Source organism: Pristiophorus japonicus, chromosome 31 (assembly GCF_044704955.1).
Source record: "Pristiophorus japonicus isolate sPriJap1 chromosome 31, sPriJap1.hap1, whole genome shotgun sequence".
Taxonomy (NCBI): Eukaryota; Metazoa; Chordata; class Chondrichthyes; family Pristiophoridae; genus Pristiophorus; species Pristiophorus japonicus.
The window spans coordinates 4276792-4297597 of record NC_092007.1 but is presented as its reverse complement, the minus strand read 5'-3'; the positions used below and the strand labels follow the sequence as shown (position 1 = coordinate 4297597).

At 41.3% G+C, this 20806-nt stretch overlaps 1 pseudogene; it reads right to left on the bottom strand.

Moving 5' to 3' along the window:
* Window positions 1–224: 224 nt before the first annotated feature.
* LOC139240306 (sialoadhesin-like) overlaps window positions 225–20806 on the bottom strand; it is a 60684-nt pseudogene continuing 40102 nt past the window's right edge.

Below are 20806 nucleotides of genomic sequence, written 5' to 3'. Positions count from 1 at the left end.
AATCACCCCGCTAGCTGATTAATTTATAATGCAAGACGAAGGCAGTTGCCAATGCAAAGTGCGGTTCTGAAATCTAACCTTTTCAAGTTTTACTCCACGAAATACCAGCAGACGTTACCTGGTAGATAGAGGTGAAATGTGGAGATGGTTTGACCCTGCTTGTTTGCGCCAACACACGAGACATTATGTTCATGCCCTAACTCATTGTTCAGGGTGAGTGTGCTTCATATTAAGCTGTGGTCCATTGCAGAAGAAGCGAGTCCAACATCTGAACTGTTCCCCGTGATGTTGCTGCCATCCAACCTCCATGTGATATGATCCACTGGTGGATTGTCCACGGCTTTACACTCAAATATTATGCGGTTTTGAGACCTGGCGCAGTGAGGTGCTTCCATTACCCTCGATGGATCTATAAAAAATTAAATATAAATCTCGTTCTTAAATTTAACAAACAACGGGTTTGTGGAATGTTGAACGTTCATGGATTATTTGACTCTTGGCTGGCTTCCAACATTCTACCCTATGTAAAGAGCAGAAGAATATAAAAAATAAGAGCAGGAGTCGGCCACATAGCACCTGGAGCATGCTCTGCCAATCAATAAGATAATGGCTCATTATCGAACTTGCTCCACTAAACCCCTACCCCCACCACACCACCGCCCCCCCTTCCCTGCGACCTCTATATCCTTTCATTCTGCGCAACTTAAAAAATCTATCTATCTCAGCCTTGAATACATTCATAGATGCAGCATCTGTAGCCCTCTGGGGCAGAGAATTCCAAAGATTCACAAGTAAATTGAGATCATCCAAAACTCAGCTGCCCATGTCCTAACTGGCACCAAGTCCCGTTCATCTATCATCCCTGTGCTCGCTGAACGACATTGGCTCCCGGTTAAGTAACGTCTTGAATTCAAAATTCTCTTTCTTTTTTCACATCCATCCGTGGCCCCGCTCCTCACAATCTCTGTAATCTCCTCCAGCCCCACAACCCACCAATATGTCTGCAACCCTTTAATTCTGCCATCTTGAGCATTCTTTATTATATTCGCTCAAACATTGGTGGCCGTATCTTCTGTTGCATAGGCCCCAAGCTGTGGAACTCCCTGCCTGAACCTGTCCCCCTCTGTACCTCTCACTACTCCTTTAAGACACATTTTAAAACATAATTATTTGACCAAGCTTTTGGGCACCTGCCCCAATTTCACATTAAGTGCCTCGGAGTCAATTATTATGTGTAACAGCACACGTATGAAGCATCTTTGGATGTTTTACTACCTTAAAGGCACTGTGTATATACAATCTTGTTGAAACAACAGCAGACACACAATGTGTCTGAGAACAAAGTGCATTGCAAATATATCAGAAAAAATTATTTCATCAATTCTTGAGACGATGACATTAACGGCATGAAGGGCATTACCTGATCAATGCGAGATAATGCCAATAACATTAAACAAGTGCCAATTACTGTCATAGCTCAGTAATAATGGTAAGTTATTCATGCAGGAATGATGCATATAGCTTAGCAACACTGTTCCATAGTATCAGGTTTCAGTTGGCAGAGCAGTGTATCAGATTTCCGGTTGGCTTGCATTGACAATGTCAAGCACTGCTGATTTAGACACAGCTCTGGGAAGGCAAGCAAACTCCACCAACTGCCTGCAATTATTTGGACTCCAATGCAGGGACGGTAACAGGAAACAACGATACACTAATCCAGCTATTCCAGTATCGTTGCACTACTTACATTCTACAGTAAACTTTGTGGAGCTGCTTGCAGTGCCCAAGTAATTTTCGGCCATGCACCAATATTTTCCGGCTTCTTTCGACCCAATGTTATGAAACATAATTTTCAGTTCACTGGTGGAAGATGTGCTGATTCCAGTCCCATTTCTCATCCATCTTAAAGTTACCATTGGGTTTCCATGTGCCATGCAACATATTAAGAACGAACTTCCTTCTATAACTACTACAGGAGTGTTGACAATTGGTTTCCGCGGGGCATCTGAAACAGATGCAGATTTAAGACTGTTAGAACTTTGGTAAACACAAAATATCCTATTACAATTAAACACAATCATTCAGTACTTTGTAATTTGCAAATTTTAATTGCAAGCAAAACTTATTCTGCCTGATGCTGAACCACACGTGTTGCAACGTTGGTGACATACTTAAGGCTGAAATGAACTATCGAACACATATCCACAGCATAACGAATACTGCCTATTTCTACCTCCGTAAAATCGCCTGTCACTTCCGTTACATCAGTTCATCCGCTCCTGAAGCCCTCATCCATGCGTTTGTTACGTCTAGATTTGACTATTCCAATGCACTCCAGTCTGGCCTCCCACTTTCTACCCTACATCAACTTGAGGTGTTCCCAAAATCGTCTGCCCATGCCCAAATTAACAACAAGTCCCGTTCACCCTGCACCCCTGTGCTTGCTGACCTTCATTCGCTCCGGGTTAAGCAATGCCTGGATTTCAAAATTTTCATAATTATTTACAACTCCCTCCATGGCCTCGCCCCTCGCTCCTTCAGTCTCACAGTTGTCGGTGCTCTTCGAATTCTGCCCTTTTGGGCATCCCTGGTCTTATTCGCTCAACCATTGGCGGCCGTGCCATCTGTTGCCTAGACCCCAAGCTCTTGAATTCTGTCCCTAAATGTCTCTGTGCCTCTATCTCTCTTTCCTTATTTAAAACGCTCCTGAAAACCGACCTCATTGAACAAACCTTCTTCACATTATGTGGCTCAGTGTCAATGTATTTGTCCCATAACACTCCGGTAAAGTGACGTGGGACGTTTCACTGTGTTAAATGCACTATGTAAATAAAAGTTGTTGCCGTTGTTGTTGGTTCAACATTGTTTGATCCAGGTGGATAGCATAAAGTCGAGATTTGTAGACATTTTTGTAGTTGTACTTCTAGCAATACTACAAAGGGCAATATTGGGAAAATTATATTCAGCAATGGCTTCAGAATTAATTCAGTACATTATTGATGTTTGGCTAAAAGTTGATTCTTTTTGCCAATACTTTTCATTGCGAATGATGTGCACTTTGATCCATTCGTGCTGCTGCTAAAATTAATATTCTGTACTAAAATGGCATCGTACAATGTTCTGTATCGCCTAAATTACACGCAATATAAATTGCTCTTACATTTCCATGTCCTACAACTTAGCACTGTTTTCCAAATCAAACCAATGTCACGCATCGTTGCATTCAGATCTGCAACCTCTGTGTCGCACCACGTGAATAGTTATTGTTCGTGTGCAAGGGAGGCGAGAGCCGCATATCATTAACATCTTGATCATTGTGGTATATCTTTTTAGAACCTTGTTCTACTGGAAAGAGCAGATGTGCCATTTAGGTCTTAATCATATATTGGTGTCTTTATTTGTATAATTTGCCTCTCTGTGGGCTTCTGTTTTGTTGAATCATTTGCATGTCGGTAATGTCCACTGTGATTCCCTGTCTATATCGGTGCCACTCATTGTTCTGATCTCAGTGAAACTAAGCGAACACTGGATCCAAATATTTTTTATATCGACCTGGTCAATCATTCTCTCCCTCTCTCTTTCTCGCTCTCTATCTAATTTGTTGTAGACACTTCCCTCACTTGCACAGTTAATTACACAGATCCATTTGTACATCTGAATTCTAAATTTTTGTTATGAATTAAATAGAAGTATTGAAACTACTTAATTTTTCACTTTAAACCAAATTCTGTTCTCTTGAAAAGGTAAAATCCATGATTCTGCTGTATTTCCTTATAGTTCTCCAATGATTGAAGCGTCCACCTCGAGTCTCGTCGCTAAGAGCATGCAGAAAACAAGTGCAGGCAGTGGAAGAAACGTCCAGTAAACCAGACAACCCACCCATGCTTTCCTTCAACGAATGTCTGTCCCACCTGTGACAGTGGCTGTAGTTCCCATATTGGACTGTTCAGTCACCCGAGAACTCAGTTTTAAAGTGGAAACAAGTTTTCCTCGATTTCGATGGACTGCCTGTGAAGATGGTATTATTTTATTTCATCAACATTTCAACAGCATTAACATAACAACAATTTATTGATGTGTATCACGAAAAGTAATTTATTTGTCACTTTCTTTGTTTTCAAATAATGAAGATAATTATTGGACTCACATTCTACAGTGATGTTCATCCAGCTGCTCACGGCGCCATGCTCGTTTCTTGCATCGCACTGGTACTTTCCTTCATCTTCATATTGCAAGTCAGTAATGTTCTTCATCAGCACATTGTTTGAATCGGAGCTGTTAATGGGGACATCGTCTCTTATCCACTGTAACCGAGTCTATGGCTTACTACCTGTGATGCTGTATATCAGTATGGAACTACCCTCACTTAGAGCCAATGAGGAATTCACCAGTGGTTTTGAGGGCAGATCTGCCAAAGAGGAAGAGTTTATGAAATCGGATTGTTTTCCTATGCTGTACGGTCAGAACAAAGGGTTGTTAGTCCTGCAACATTAACTTTCGCATGATTGCAACCTGAGTGGTTTCAAATGAAATACTTTAATATATACTGTGAGGAGAATATTGTTCTTATAGTACTGTTCACCAGATTTGTGTTAAATTAAAAGATATTAAAACAATCTGGTATCTCTGCATAGTCTGAAAATGATCAGAGTTTACATTTCTGGGCTGCCTCCTCACTTCTTACTGTCATCGGAGCTGTAACATTTAGTAGGGAACAGGCTCTATCTCACTACTATTCTGCCCCATTGGGCTCCACATATATATCTCTGTTCCACTTTCTTAATTGTTAATCCCACTCCCATGCTGAATGTGTGTCAGCTATTTTCAGAGATGCCGCGTATTTCCAGACCTCATCTCTTATCTTGGCTGGAAAAACAACGTGTCCTTCTCGGGAATCATAGAATCATGTTATGTTTACAGGACAGAACAGAGCATTACAGTCTGTCGGGCCCGTCCAGACTCTCAGCTAATCCCACACCCCTAAACTTTCCCCACAACTCTGTAACTTTTTTCTTTCACAAACGTATTCAACTCCCTTTTGAAATGTAAGATTTTCAGGCAGTGCATTTCAGGGCCCAACCACTCCCATCATCATTTTTTTTTATAGCAGCTCTGGATCTTTTGCCAATCACCTTCATCTGTATCCTCTGGTTCTTCACCCTTCTGCCAATGGGAACAGTTTATCTCTATCTACTCTGTCCATTGCCCTCATGTTTTTCAACACCTCTGTCGTATCTCCTCTCAATCTTCTCTACTCCAAGGATAACAACTTCAGCGTCTCCAGTCCATCAATGTAACTGAACTCCCTCATTCCTGGAATCGTTCTCGTAAATCTTTTCTGCAGCTCCTATGAGGCCTTCATATCCTTCCTAGAGTGCGGTGTCCAGATTTGGAAACAGTACTCCAGTTGGGATCGAGAGAGTTTCATTACAATGACCATACATTTGTAATGTGTACCTTTACTTCTGAAGCCCGGGATCCTGTAAACCGTTTAACTGCTTTCTGCGTTATCAGAATATCAACTTATTTCAGACCTCGCATTGTGCCTGCAAATCGTTACTTACCAGTCTTTTGGTATGTTTGTCCATTAGCAACAAATCTGATATCTACTATTTGCCTTTGCGTTTCCAAACTGTATACAGATGTACAACTCACTTTCCGCCCCTTCCACAGTTGCACAACACGAGCTGGGAAACTTGACAACTTTTAAAAATTTCTTTCACTGTTTTAATCAATTAAAGCAATGACAGTAGGTACTTATGTATAACCGTAGAAATTGCAAAACCTTTGAGCCCCTTGCTAGCTCGTTCATGCGAACTGTTCACACCAATCCTACTCTAATCACATTGGACTCCCTCACTCCCAATCCCATTAAATAATCTTCCTTTGCATAAACACCCAACACATTCCAAATCAACTAAAAATAAAGTATCGCATTTCTTTGGCGCCTTTCACGACCCAAGGCGCTTTACAGCCAATGAAGTATTTTTAGAGTATTGTCACTGTTGTAATGTAGGAAACATGGCAGAAAAAATTTGCACAGCAAGCTCCCACAAATAACAGTAAGATAATGACCAGATGATATGGGATACAAATTGGTCACGGCAACGACAATAACTCCCCTGCTTCAAAGCAGTGCCATGAGATATTTTACATTCACCTGAGTTATCAAACAGAGCTTCGGTTTAACATCTCATCCAAAATATGGTTCCTTCGACAGTGCAGCACATACTCAGCACTGCACTGAGAGTGTCAGCCTGGATTGTTGTGCTAAAGTCCTTGGAGTGGGACTTGAACTCACAACCAACTCAGCCAGATAAGAGATTGCGGCCCAATGAGCAGCAACTGAAACTATAACATATCGCACTGCTTTTTATCTGATCGTTAGTTGTGATAAAACACATGATGCCCCAAATCATGTCTGAATAAAATGTCTACACGTTTAGGCTTCCACTGATAATCTAGTCTTCAATGGCTAGTGATAGCCATTTGCAAACTGTTGGGATATTTCACGAATTACATCGATTCTACAGTACAGAAACAGGTAAATCAGAACAAATATTCCATGCGTATTTTTATACTGCACACGAGTCTCTTCAAATGTTGTTACCTCATCTCATCCCGTCCTCATATCACTGATGAAAGCCTTTTCTTAACTGGCGCCACTACATGTGACAGTGAGTTCCACATTATCATTTCTATTAATGTAAATAAATTGATGCTATATTCGTCATTTGTTCTGTCTATGTTTATATTAATTTTACACCCACTTGTTTGCAACATTCCCCAAATGAACACCTTTTATCTATGTCCACCATATCGAGCCTCGATATAATTTTAATGGCTGTTAACAGATGTTCTCTCGGGTAAATCTTTCCAAAAGGGAAACCTCTCCAGTCTTCGAAGTGTTTCCTTACAGTTGCACCCTCTCAATTCTGGTAACATCCTTGCAAATCTTTCCTGCATTGTCTCCAATATTTCAATACCCTTTTTGTGACATGATGATAGGAAGCGCCCACTGCATAGCTTATAATAACATAATAAATAGGAGCAGTGGTCGGCCACTTGGCCCCTCGCGCCTGTTCTGCCATTAAATAAGATAATGGTGGATATAATCATGGACTCCGCTCCACTTCGCTGCCCGCTCCACATAACCCTATACTGCCTTATCGCTCAAAAATCATTCTATCTCCGCCTTTAAAAGATTCCATGAGCCAGCTTCCACAGCTCTCTGGTGCAATGAATTCCACAGATTTACAACATTCTAAGACAATAAATTCCTCATCATCTCAATGTTAATGGTCGGCCCCTTAATCTGAGACTATGCCCCTAGTTTTTATTTCTCCTATGAGTGGAAATATCCTCTCTGCGGCCACCTTGCCGAGACCCCTCATTATCTTATATGTTTCAATATGATCACCTCTCATTCATCAGATCTGCAATAATATAGGCCCAAGCTACACTACCTATCTTCAAAAATCAGCCCCTTAATCCTCTGAATGTGAACCTTCTCTGAACAGCTTCCAATGCAATTATCTCGTTCCATAACTATCGAGACCCAACTGTAAGCCCATGAATTCCATGTACTTTTCAAGTAGGGCATTACTTTAATACGCTAACCCCCTTGCAAACAAGGCGCACATTCCATTTACCTCCCTGGTTAGGTGCTGTACCTGAATACTAACTTTTTATGTTTCATGCACAGTGATGCGCAGATCCTGCTGTACTGCAGCACTTTGCAATTTTCTCCACTTTAATTATAATTTGCTTTTCTATTTCTATGCAAAATTAGATAACATCATATTTTCCCACATTATATTCCAGCTGTCAAATAATTACAATTTGTATTAACGATTTGGATGAAGGGACCGATTGTAATGGAAATAAAGTTGCAGTTGATAAAAGATACTTGGGAAAGCAAGTTGTGAGGAGGATGCAATTAATCTGCAAAGGCATATAGATAGTCCAAGTGAGTGGGCAAACATTTTGCAGATGGAGTATAATGTTGGAAAATGTGAATTCATCCACTTTGTTAGGAACAATAAAAAGACAAATTATTATTTAAATGGGGAGAGCTTCAAAGATGCGTTGGTACAAACGGATCTGAGGATGCTTGTACGTGAAACACAAACAGTAAGCGTGCAGGTAAACATAGAAACAAAGAAACATAGAAATTAGGTGCAGTAGCAGGTCAATTCGACCCTTCGACCCTGCATCGCCATTCAATAAGATCATGGCTGATCATTCAACCTCAGTACCCCTTTCCTGCTTTCTCTCCATACCCCTTGATCCCTTTGGCCGTAAGGACCATATCTAACTCCCTTTTGAATAAATCTAACGGACTGGCCTCAACAACTTTCTGCGGTAGAGAATTCCACAGGTTAATCACTCTCTGAGTGAAGAACTTTCTCCTCATCTCAACCCTAAATGGCTTACCCCTTATTCGTTGACTGTGACTCCTGGTTCTGGAACTCTGCAGCAACGGGCACATTCTTCTTGCCTCTAACCTTTCCAATCCCGTCAGAATGTTATATATTTCAATGAGATCACCTCTCATTCTTCTAAACTCCAGTGGATATAAGCCCAGTTGATCCAGTCTCTCCTCATATGTCAGTCATGCCATCCCGGGAATCAGTCTAGTGAACTTTCGCTCTACTCTCTCAATAGCAAGAATTTCCTTCCTCAGATCAGGAGACCAAAACTGAACTCAATATTCTAGGTGTGGCCTCAGCAAGGCTCTGTACAACTGCAGTAAGACCTCCCTGCTCCTATACTCATATCCTCTAGCTATGAATGCCAACATGCCATTTGCCTTCTGCAACCCGTACTGTACCTGCATGCGAACCTTCAATGACTAATGTACCATGACACACAGGTCGCGTTGAACCTCCCTTTTTCCTACTCTGTCACTAGCAAATGATTGTGAAACCAAATGGGATGTTCGTCTTTATTGCAAGGGGGATGGAGTATAAAAGCAGTGAAGTCATGCTGCAACTGTACAGAGCGTTGGTGAGACCACACCTGAAGTACTGCGTACAGTTTGGTCTCCTTAGTTAAAGAGTGATATACTTGCATTGGAGGCAGTTCAGAGTCGGTTCACGAGGTTGATTCATGAGATGGAGGGTTTATCAAATGACGAAACATTGAGCTGATTGGGCCTACACTTATTGGAGTTTAGAGGTGACATTTTTGTATTCTATAATATTCTGAGGGGGCTTGATATGTTCGAGGTAGAGAGGATGTTTCCCCTCCTGGGGCAATCTAGAACTAGGGGGCATAGTTTCAGAATAAGGGTCGCCCAATTGAAACGGGCATTAGGAAGAATTTCTTCTCTCAGAGGGTCGTGAATCGTTGCATTTCTCTACACTAGAGAGCAATGGAGACTGAGCCATTGAACATATTTAAGGTGGAAATAGATAAATATTTAAAGATACAGGAGTCAAGTGTTATGGAGAGCGTGCCGGGAAGTGGAGTTGAGGACAAAATCGTTTCCACCATGATGTGATTGAATGGTGGAGCAGGCTTGAAGGGCCAGCTTGCCTACTCCTACTCCTATTATTTATGTTATTATGTTCTTATATGCTCAAATATCTTTGACTCCCTATTATATTTAGTATCTTACGTATTACCCGGCCTCATACCAAAATGAACTTCGCTATAATGAAATGTATTCCTCATTTATCGGCACTCTCTGCAAAGACTGGTTATGCCTTCATGCATTTTGGGGCAGTGCTCCACGTTATTATCTGCACATTATGTCCACGCCATGTGGGTGAGAATCCTCTTTGAAAATAGCGGACAATGAGCGACAGTAAACGTGTAGCCCATTTGACACCTGCACAATTTCTGTTCCAGTTAAAGGGTTAAAACGGAATGCCCATTGGTTTTTGCCTGTTTGGCCCATGTGGCCCCGATTCATCATTTGTGTAAGTGGGAAACAGTAATGCCCTCAGAATGAATCTCGGAGCGAAATCACTTCCCACTTTCTACTCTGTGAAAAGTCTCATAACACTAACCCTCTGCTTTCTGATAGGCCACAACGTGGAGACTGAATAAATCTGTATACCAAACAATAGTGTGGTTAATCATGTAGGGCTGGAAGGCTATCTTTTCTTCCAAAAATCCACAACGCAGTGGGAGCACACATACCCACCGGACTTCGGTATTCAGTTGAATTTCAGTTCTGAACTCAGACTGCTGGTTGCCAATCGCAGAAGTTGCCTCGAGCGGGATCGATTCCTGAACTGTTATCTTCAGAGCTAGGGATGGTACTGTGTTGACATGCTTCTGTTAGAAAGCATTTTGTAGTGTACCACTCAATATAAAAGGAGGGATAATTCAAAATTATTGGGGTGAATGTGATATTTGGGTGAAGGCCAAAAATGTGATTGTAAAGAGACAACCCGCCAACATTACTCATCCATTGTCAGCAGTGGAAAACAAACGCAGGCTGCATGTTAACTGCGTCCGTTTTCCCACGTGTGCTTTAGAATTAAATTCGGAAAGAATGCGACATTGTGATTGAGAAATTGGGTTTTCATTGACTTCAACTAAAAAAGTATTTTGTACTTACATTCCACAGTAATGTTTATGGAGCAGACCGATGTTCCGTGCTTATTGGTAGCAGAACATAAATATTGCCCTTCATCCTTAAACGTAACGTTGGAATATTCTGCCTTTAAAACATTGTTCGAAGTCATGTTACAGACAATGACACACTCCTTTACCCATTCTAACCTGGACTCTGGGTTACTCTGTGTTGAACAGGTCACGAATGCGGATCTGCCCAATACAATCGCCGATGCTGAATTGGCGTTAGGCTCTGTAGGTGGATCTGCACCAGAGGAGATTGTGACACCACACTGTTAACATATGACGAATGTTATGGACAAGGTACTCTGCTCTGCCTTGACATACAAACTTTGAAATTCTTCATTAGCTCCCGACATGATGTTCAGCAATAAGAATATGTTAAACTGTGAAATTATCCTCTTCGATATGAAGGATGGAAAAGCATAACATAAACGGACAGTCTATTAAATGCTGGGATTGAGAGGGACTTGGGTGTCATTGTACATACATCACAGAAATTTAGCATGCAGCTACAGCATGCAATTAAGAAGGCAAATGTTATGTTCTCATTCATTGCGAAGGGCTTGCTATATAAAAGTAAGGCAATCTTATTGCATTTATATCAGGCTTTGGAGAAACCACACCTGGATACTATTTGCCGTTTTTGGTCTCCTAAGCCTGGGAAGGTACACTTGCCTTTGAGCAACGAAAATTCACTAGATTTATTATTGGGATGAGTGAGCTGTCGTATGAGGAAAGATTGAATACAATGGACAAATATTTTCTGTAGTTTAAAAGAATGAGAGGCAAATTCATTTAAATGTAAAATATTCTTAGAGGATGTGATAGGGTAGATGCTCAGTGACTGTTTCCACCTTTTTTTTTTTTGAAATTCGTAGCCAATCATTCCAATTCTTTGTCAAATCACAAACGCCAGAGGTCACCTTGGGCCCATTCAAGGATCACTCTGCGCCAATGCTCTTAGCCAAAAAGGCCTAGAGCCACTGCACCATTCCTGGAAGTACTGCAATACCAGGTTCGTGCCAGGAAGGTGGATGGGTCAGGTCCCCCACACACCTCCTGGAGATCCTATAAACAGGTGCCACGATTTCACGATAAGGCCTCAGCCAATCAGGACTGAGATGAGCCTAAATGATTTCGTTCAAAGGAATCTTCAGAATTCTGTACCCAAGAGGGCTGTGGCTGCTCAGTCCTTGAGTACATTCAAGAATACAGTGCAGCGACTGATGGGCACTAAAATAATGAATTCATATGGGGATTGGAAAGGGAAGTGTTGTGAATGTAAACGTTCATGAACTTGCTAAATGGCAGAGCAGGCTTCAGAGGCTGTGTGGCCTACTGCTGCTCCTTTAACAGATATCCTTTGACATTGTTCTTAATGGGACTGTCAGGAAAGCTCAGCTGGCCGTATAATTGCCATCTATTGACGGCAATCGTCATTCCACTGACACTGGTTTCAGATTGAGTTGTTGAATTCTAACCCTTGCCTTAACAGACACGACCCACAGTGAATGATAGCGCATGACACACCATTTGTTAACATTAGACGAAAATGTTACTATTTATTTTCCTGCCGAAAAAGAGAGTGTTCGAATAAAAAAGCCTGCTGTTGTGACATTTGGAGTCCAACCAGAAATAATTTTTGCCTTCCAATCAAGGCAAGCCGGTAGCCTTTACTTACACTGAACTTCCAATGTAATCACTTCCTGAATACCTTGTGGGTGAACTTGATTCAGAATCTCAGAGCCAAGCTTTTTACCATCATACTGACAGAAGGCTGTGAGTGTTAGCACAGAGGAAGCTTTCTCGAATCCTTTACAATCCGGATTGTCAAAACCGGTGTCGCTGGTTTTCAGTTAAGTGCCTGTAACCTCAGCACTAAAACTGCTGCCATTAATCCACTTGAAATCAATTTTTCCATCAGCATAACTTTGAACTAGCGAACATGTTACAGTCACTACTTGTCCAGCAATGATTTCCTCTGTCACTGATATAATGGAGTTCTCTAAAAATTCGGAGGTACAATGCATGTTATTTTTGCTTTTCATTGAATAATATTCATATATAATGACGAATAATGGAAGCAATGTAATGATGTAGCGCCTTTATTCACGTTTCCAGAGAGTCGAGGGGAAAGAGGCATACCATCGCAAGAAAACAGGTTGTTTTGCATATCTTAGGATGTAATTAGAAGCAGTTACTGGAGGCAAATATCCCAACTCTCCTCCCGCGGAGCTCCTTTACTTTCAGAGGATTCTTGACAGATTGCATGTTTTGTGTTTCGACACATGCACTTCCCAAAACTGAACGTGGAAATTCCAGGGCGTCTACGGGTGTGTGCGCATGTCAGTCGCAACCGTATTGGTCGCAAATTCTGGTCAATTGTACACAGACTTGGAATTCACACATCACTGGGTCAGACTGAGCGGGAAGCTATTCTACATCTCATCCCTGCTAAAAATAATCTGCAACATATGTTGTCGACACTTATGGCCTGACGTCGAAAGCGTTTAATTCTCCAAAAACTGACATCCTTCATCAGTCGGCAATACCAATCCATCTAACTGCCCAATGTCACACGTGAATGCATGTCTTAAAACAAATTGCACATTATTTCAATATGTCTCCGGAGTGTGCAACCCCTCCCAATGGAATGTATGTTGGGGAATATTTGTAGAAGACTATTATGTTTCTGGTGCACTTTAAATTAACTGAAGGGAAATCAGAAAAGTGCATGAATTTGAATTGCCCTGCAACCGAGCATTGGGAAATCTGTGAATTGTGATTGATCACTTCTTCAAATTAACTTTTTATGTATGGACAGCAGTTGTATTACTTGACTGAAAGTCCATCAACTGTTATCTAGCAATTTGGCGTATGTGCTTAGCTCACGGCCTCACAATAGAACTGAGCTTTGAATTCTGTAACAAAAGCACATTTGGTCAAATAAGTTGGTAACGGGTATAGTAGTGTGGTGTCTCTGTTACTGGACTCAAAATGCAGAGGCTTGGATCAAGAATCCAGAGAATGTGAATCCCACCATGGCGGCGTGAGAATTTAAATTCAGATTCATAAAACAATGTCTGGAAATAATATCCTAGAATTTGCAAATGAAAGCCTCCAACTGCAAAGATTTCTAACAACTATCTGTTGGTTCCAGAATCACAGAGACTTGCAGCCCTGGGTCTCTATGTGACAGCCTGCAGAGATGTACATGTATCCTAGCAGTTTATGGTATTTGAAGGCATCACTGGGATCATTTTGACCGGCCCAAATGTTCAGAGTACGGGGATTCCCATCCATGCTTACGGTGATTCTGATTATAGGGAATCAGCATAAGTATGAATGGGAATAAACCAAAAAGAAAGAAACACTTAAAATAATTAAAAACAGCATCACATATTTCAAATTAATCAAAATGAAATTTAATTGAAAATTTAAAACAACATTTTATTCATTGACAAAAAATGTACATATTTTTAAGGGGCTAAAATACACTTAACTTATTTAATAGGAAAATATTAACTACTTTAGTTATGGAAAAAAACATATTCTGTGTTTTTGTCAGTCGTAAGAATTTGAAGTACATTCGGTAGGCAATAGTTGGCCAAATAGCTCAATTCGTTGCACTTGGAGGCGCTTAAGTTTCGGAGGTGTGCAATCTTAAAAGATCGCACGTTATGGGTTTAGGCGTATGTGCTCTGCAAGCCCAAACCCAGAGCATGTGGGGTCATCACATGCACGTGCACATCACTTACGTGCCCGCGGCAGTGTGAATTTAGGTGCACCAAGCTTCTTTCAGTAATGGGGAACACGAATCTGTTGATTTATGGAAAAGCACGACTGCTTCATAGATTGCCTTTTGAGGAGCGATATCTGACCTCCATACCATGTCTGTGCTATATGTGGTTTTAGACCCAAAACAACGAGGTTGAATCTTAACTTCCATCTGATATGGATCAGCAAGACAGTCAGTAGTATCAAACTGCTACTAAGAGAAATGTACCAGTTAATGAAGAAGGCCCGCCAAGAGCTTCTAATAGTAATTAACTATGGTCAATAAATATCAGGCTTGGCAGTGATGCCCACACCCTGCCGATGATTTTTTTTTCAAATGTAAAGTAAAAACTTGAAACTCAACAAAAACAGAAAGAAACACCGCTTCAGTGGGATTCTTTTTCCAGCGACAGTTGCGGAAATGTAGTCTTCGCCCTGATCCTCATTCCTGATGCTAGATATCCAAAAGGATCAATCAGTTGGATGGTTGTCTGACATCATTCCACTGCGACCGTGATATGCCTGGTCAGCGGATGCTGGACTTTTGGAATTGTAGATGATGGTGATTTCCAGGTCATTGGGATCGGCCCCTCCCTTTAACCACCTCCAATCCTACACAACACATGGATGATCAGTATAACATGGGATTACCAATCACGTACCAACCAACACTGACAGTTCTTTTGGCATCTGCACTGACCATTGCCCGCTGAGAGCAGCTGAAAATAACTTTAATCATTAATGCAGTTGAAGGAGAAATTTCAAACTTATCACTCTGGTGCAAAAGCGGCCTTGGATACCGTCAGCCCCTTGCACACACTGCCTGGTTTTGATTTCCAATGGAAAGCAAATCCACGTGCTTCTTTAATAGGTGGCCGAGCCCAATGGCAGTTTCATGCCTCTGGACTAGTTCAATTTCGACGTCACTGTTCCTTATATTCTTTATATTAAAAATAAACACACAGCAAATCCTGGATATAAATGATACTAAATGCAGGACCCCACTTGGTGCCTGCCAATATATTTTTCAAAACAGTTTTAACACCAAATTACATTTATAGATGACCTGTCAAGTAATGCCGAAAATTGCGCTCAGAGTCATTCTGCGGATGGAAGCCTCTGACCAATTTTCTTTTTGTGGAAATTATCTGGTGGTACCGGATGAACTTAGAATTGAGGTTCGAAGCCTAGATGGGCAGCGCAGCATATGGGCTCACGCATCCCAGGAACATGAGCGCAACCTGGGATAATGTGGGCCTGGACCAGCAATCACAATGTAATATTTTCATTGATAATAATGATGGATTCTGCGAGCTCCCAACACTATCACTGAGAATGCCGCCCAAAACACAGAACCACAAAAGAGTACATTTAAAAAACCGCACATGTTCAAAATTAATTGATAGTGAATGTTATAGAAACAAATATATTTTGGAATTAATTTAAGATATGGTTTTAAATAGTTGGAAATAAAATTATCTTACTAGATAGGGTTTTTAACATACCACTTAGTGATGAAATTATTTTTTTCTAAGTTTCAAAACGCTTATGCTGGTAATAGAAAGCTATAAGCCTGCTTTTACCAGGCGTAAGAGTTTGAAGTACATTCGCTGGGTAGGATTTTGGCAAATAGCCCAAATCTCTGCTCCACTAATGTCCTTCTCCCAGGGATGTCTTTTTACAGTTCACAAAAGCCAGTTATGGCGCATGCGCATCACGCGCCGAGAACAAGCATTTGCGCGGCCTCGGTGGGTGTGTGTGCACCTCGTACACACCAGGAGAGACTGTAATTTTGGGATCATAGAGAACCGTCTTGACATCCCTTCACAAACATGGAGGATATTTTCATCATGCTCTTTCTCCACTGGGTGCTTCCACTTCCCCTCTTTCTCCACCTGAAATGGGAGCGCTTTCATTTTAACATTCAAACTAATGGTGTAGTCGACCGAATCAAAGTTGGCACAAAGTTGTTGACAGATAATGGGGAATAAAGCATTCTGTTCAGTCTCACAGAGAATGTCGATGGTGAGTGGCTGTCGCCATTGTGATGATGAAGGGCATGAGGGTGGAAATCTCAAAAATGAACATACAGCAGAGAAATCAAAATCTGGGGAAACATCAATTGGTCACAGAAAAATAGGAAGAGACGATGCTGCTACTTGAGCCTGTTACGCTATTCATATGATAATAGCTCACCTTGGACCTAACTCCAAATATCCTCATTTCCCACTTATCCTTTCATATCTTTGGTTAACATAAAGCTGTCAATCTCAGATTTAAAATTAACAATTGACCCAGCATCAACTGACATTTGCGGAAGAGAGTTCAAAGCTTCTACAATGCTTTGTGTGTAGATGTGGTTCCTAATTTCACCCCTGAAAGGTCTGGCTCTAATTTTTAGGTTATGCCCCTAGAACTGCACTCAATACTCCAGCGGTGGCCTAACTGGTGTTATATATAGTTCAAGCATAACTCTACCGCAATTAAATTCTATGTCTCGGGTAATAAAGGCAAGTATTCCAGATGCCTCCTTAACCAACTGATCCACCTGGCCCGCCACCTTCAGGAATCTGTGGACATGCACTCCCAGATCCCTTTGTTCCTCTATAGGTCTCAATGTCCCACCATTTAATGTATCTTCCCTTTGCTTGTTAGCCCTCCCCACATGCATTACCTTACACTTCTCTGGATTAAATTCCATTTGTCACTGTTCTGCCCACCGGGCCAGTCCATTGATATCTTCCTGCAGTCCACAGCTTTATTCTTCATTATCAACCACACAGCCTATTTTTGTATCATCTGCAAACGTCTTAATCATACCCGCGATATTCAAGTCTAGATCATCGATGTATACTGCGGACATCGTCTTGCAGATGTCTCTGACTATCTTTAAGTAGGAGGTTTACAACGTTCCCTTGAGCATGCTGCACTTCACTTTGAGAAACACCACTAGATTGATTCGGCTTCTATTGCAGGATATATGTTCTGACTTATAATGGACCGTGATATTTGGGAACAGATATTAATGGGCTCGGGTCCCTATCAGACATTCGTGGGTATTCGTAAGGGGGGGAGAAACGCTGGACAATTATATATTGGCACGCAATGGATCGTGGAAATCATCCCCTCTCCCGACACCAGGTAGTTCTTGCTATTTGCTCACCCGATTAATATTGATTGTATTATATTCTGAAGAGGAATAGGAAGAGGTGCTCCGAACTGTAGGTAGGGAGATAACTGGCAGAAGCGAGGGGGAGAGAGGGCATGTGTGCCCACAGGGTAACGCTGGAAGAAAGAAGTAACTGAACAGGCTGGAAAAAAAGACGGTAAAAATGTTGGTGGTGTCGATAGAACCCTCTCCGTAGATCATATCTCCAAGCCCTGCTGCCTCTGCCGTAGTTTAAACGCCGTTCGCAGCGACCTAGCAGTGAAAAATAAATCAGGAAAGCAGCGGGAGATGTGGCCCAGGCGCTAGTTTCACCCACCCTGGGAATGGACGCCAGGCGGAGGCTCCATGCGGATCAACGAGCCTGTAGCAGGTTCCCACACACGGCCGCGCCCATGATCTACTGAAGAATAAGCAGGGGCGGGTTAAGCACTCCAGCTCAAGACCTGCATAAGTTAAATCCTGCCGCCACTAACAGGAGTATCATTACTTCTACTCTAGTGGATGTAGCAAATCAAAAATATATAACTTACACTCAGTAAACCGTAGGACAAAGAGAAAGCAAAATGCAAAGCAGTTCATGGTGTTCCAGAATATGGCATTAACTGGCGTCTCTTAGTAGCAGTATTCCGCTATCACAGAGCTACACTGGGAAGATGAGGAAGGAATTTGGGATGGACGGTGTTCAGCGTCCCCTGCAATGTCAGCTCGGCCTCGAGGGACTGTGGACTGAAGGTGCCTCCTGCCTCTGCTGCACAAATAAAGTCTTCTATGCAGCAGATATGTCACGAGTGTTTGAAATGCAGAAGTCCGACAGATTTCCCCCAGCTACGTGTTAAGCCAAAGGTAGAAGTGGGGAGAAAGTAACTCCTACTTCCTCTTTTTATCATAGCGAAAATGCTGGGAGAGCTCAAATCTGTAGCAAAATGTTATTTCTGCACTATCTTTTGCAAGAACATACCATAAACATGTATGTCATTTCACTAACGTCTTTTCGAAAATATACAACACACACATCCCACTTCTTCCTTGTGCTTTCGGGTACACATGTATCCTAACACTTTGTTTGTAATTGTGCTTTTTGTTGTAAATGTACCAACATTTTAATTGCGAGATTGCATCTCAGCGTCTTGTAATGGTTCTGGGCAAACAATATTACCGATGTAGCACACATCATCACCTCGATTATATTCTAGCCAGCAACTTGCTCCCCATATCCTTTATTCGACATAAAAACCACAACGAACCTTTGTATTACATTCTAACCTGCAACTCACTCCTGCATATCTGTTATTCTGTATTTCCCTGAATGCCTCGATTACATTCCAGCCTGTCACTGACTCCCGGATATCTGTTATTCTATATATAACTCCACCGAACTCCTTGATCAGATTCCACCCTGTAACTCACTCCTGGATATCAGTTATTGTACATATAAACCACTCTGTAACTCAGGCTCATATCTGTCATTCTGTATATAAAATGCTCGATTGGATTCCAGCCTCTAACTCACTGACAGTTATCTGTTATTTTATACATAACTCCCGCCCTCCCTGAACCCCTCGATTAGGTTCCAGCTTGTAACTCACTCCAGGTTATCTGTTATTCTTTATATACTCCCCCCGCCGCGAATCCCTCGATTACATTCCAGTCTGTCACTCACCCTCGGATGTCAATTATTTTGTATTTCATGCTCCAAAACCCGTTATTAGATTCCAGCCTGTAACCAACTCCCATGTATCTGTAATACTATATATCTCGACCCCCGATCTCCTCGATTAGATTCCAGCCTGTAACTCACTCCCCAGTATCCGTTTCTCGATATATCAGCTACCTATAAACATTGATTAGATTGCAGACTATAATTAACTCCCAGATATCAGATATTCTATATATAAACCACCCAAAAGAACTTAATTAGATTCCATTCATTAAATACTGTTGTGTATCTATTAAGGTACACGTAACTCATTCAACTTTCTCCAGTAGGTTTCAACTACACTTACATGTTGGGCTTTCTATGTATAATGTTATTGCACATATAAAACATCCATTAACTCACGCGCATACCTGTCATTCTATATATAAACCACTCGTTTAGATTAATTAATGAATAGCTTTGGCTTTTATATGATCTAAACTTAAACATATTTCCATTTCACTGGGAATAAAAGTGGAGATAATCTTCAAGAATCAATACTGGAGCAATGCACACAGTGCATCTCATCTCTCAGTTACTCTTACAGCAGCCCCAGGTCAGTCGTTCTCTTGCACAAGGTTGATATTTGAATTATTTGATGCATTTGTGGCTTCTCTCCAAATTGCTGTCAATTTACTGCTGAATTAAAGATGAAGCATTTTTATTTTTGTACCTGCTCGCTATGTTAAATGCAAGGCACTTCTCAATCTCTCGATATTCAACTCTTAGAACCATGACCATGAAAGGTTTCTATCGCATATCGCTGAGATAGTTTGCAATGCTATTTGTGGATGAGGTAGCAATTCGGTATCTCACTTTCCAGTCCCAGTGTCCCTTAGCACAATATTGTATGGCACCCTGTCGCCTCATGCATTAAGACTATAAATGGGTTAACAATAATCTGTAAACTTCGCACTGGTTCATCGTTAGTTCTGCATTTCCAACAAGCAGGCATCCAGGGTTTAATATATAACTAAACTTAATACCGTTTACCTCAACGTTTCGTCTGACTGACAGAGTTCATCCTTTTGGTAAACCGACTGTTGTTTGCATGACGAGACATGGAAAATTACCAGCCTTGAACTGATACTTAACTCTATGATAATAAGGTAAAGTGAAGGAATGATGTTAAAATGGCAATGTCTGATATTTTTACAAGAATAATTTACTAGCCTTAGAATAATACTACTGTGTGATAACTTTCGGATGTGCAGCTAGATTTGAGTTAATACTGTGTTTCATGATTTCACACATACAAAACTTGATTAGCACTCTGATAATCGCTACAAACTATTGTTCAATTATCACTGTGTCAGAATCATGAAGGGATTCTAAAAAACACATTGAAAAGCCAATGTTCATGATTTTCCAGTCTCTGGTGAAGGAATGGTGCTTGCTGTTGACCTCGACAAAAAGCTGCTCACTGGTTGTAAGTGCTCTCGAGCACAGACGTCCTCTATTACGACGTAACCTTGAATGTTGCGCCTTCCACATGGCAGCTGTGACGTTTGGCAATTGGGTACGCAGCACATAGGCTGACCAGACAATCAGATTGAAGAATTTTCACAGAT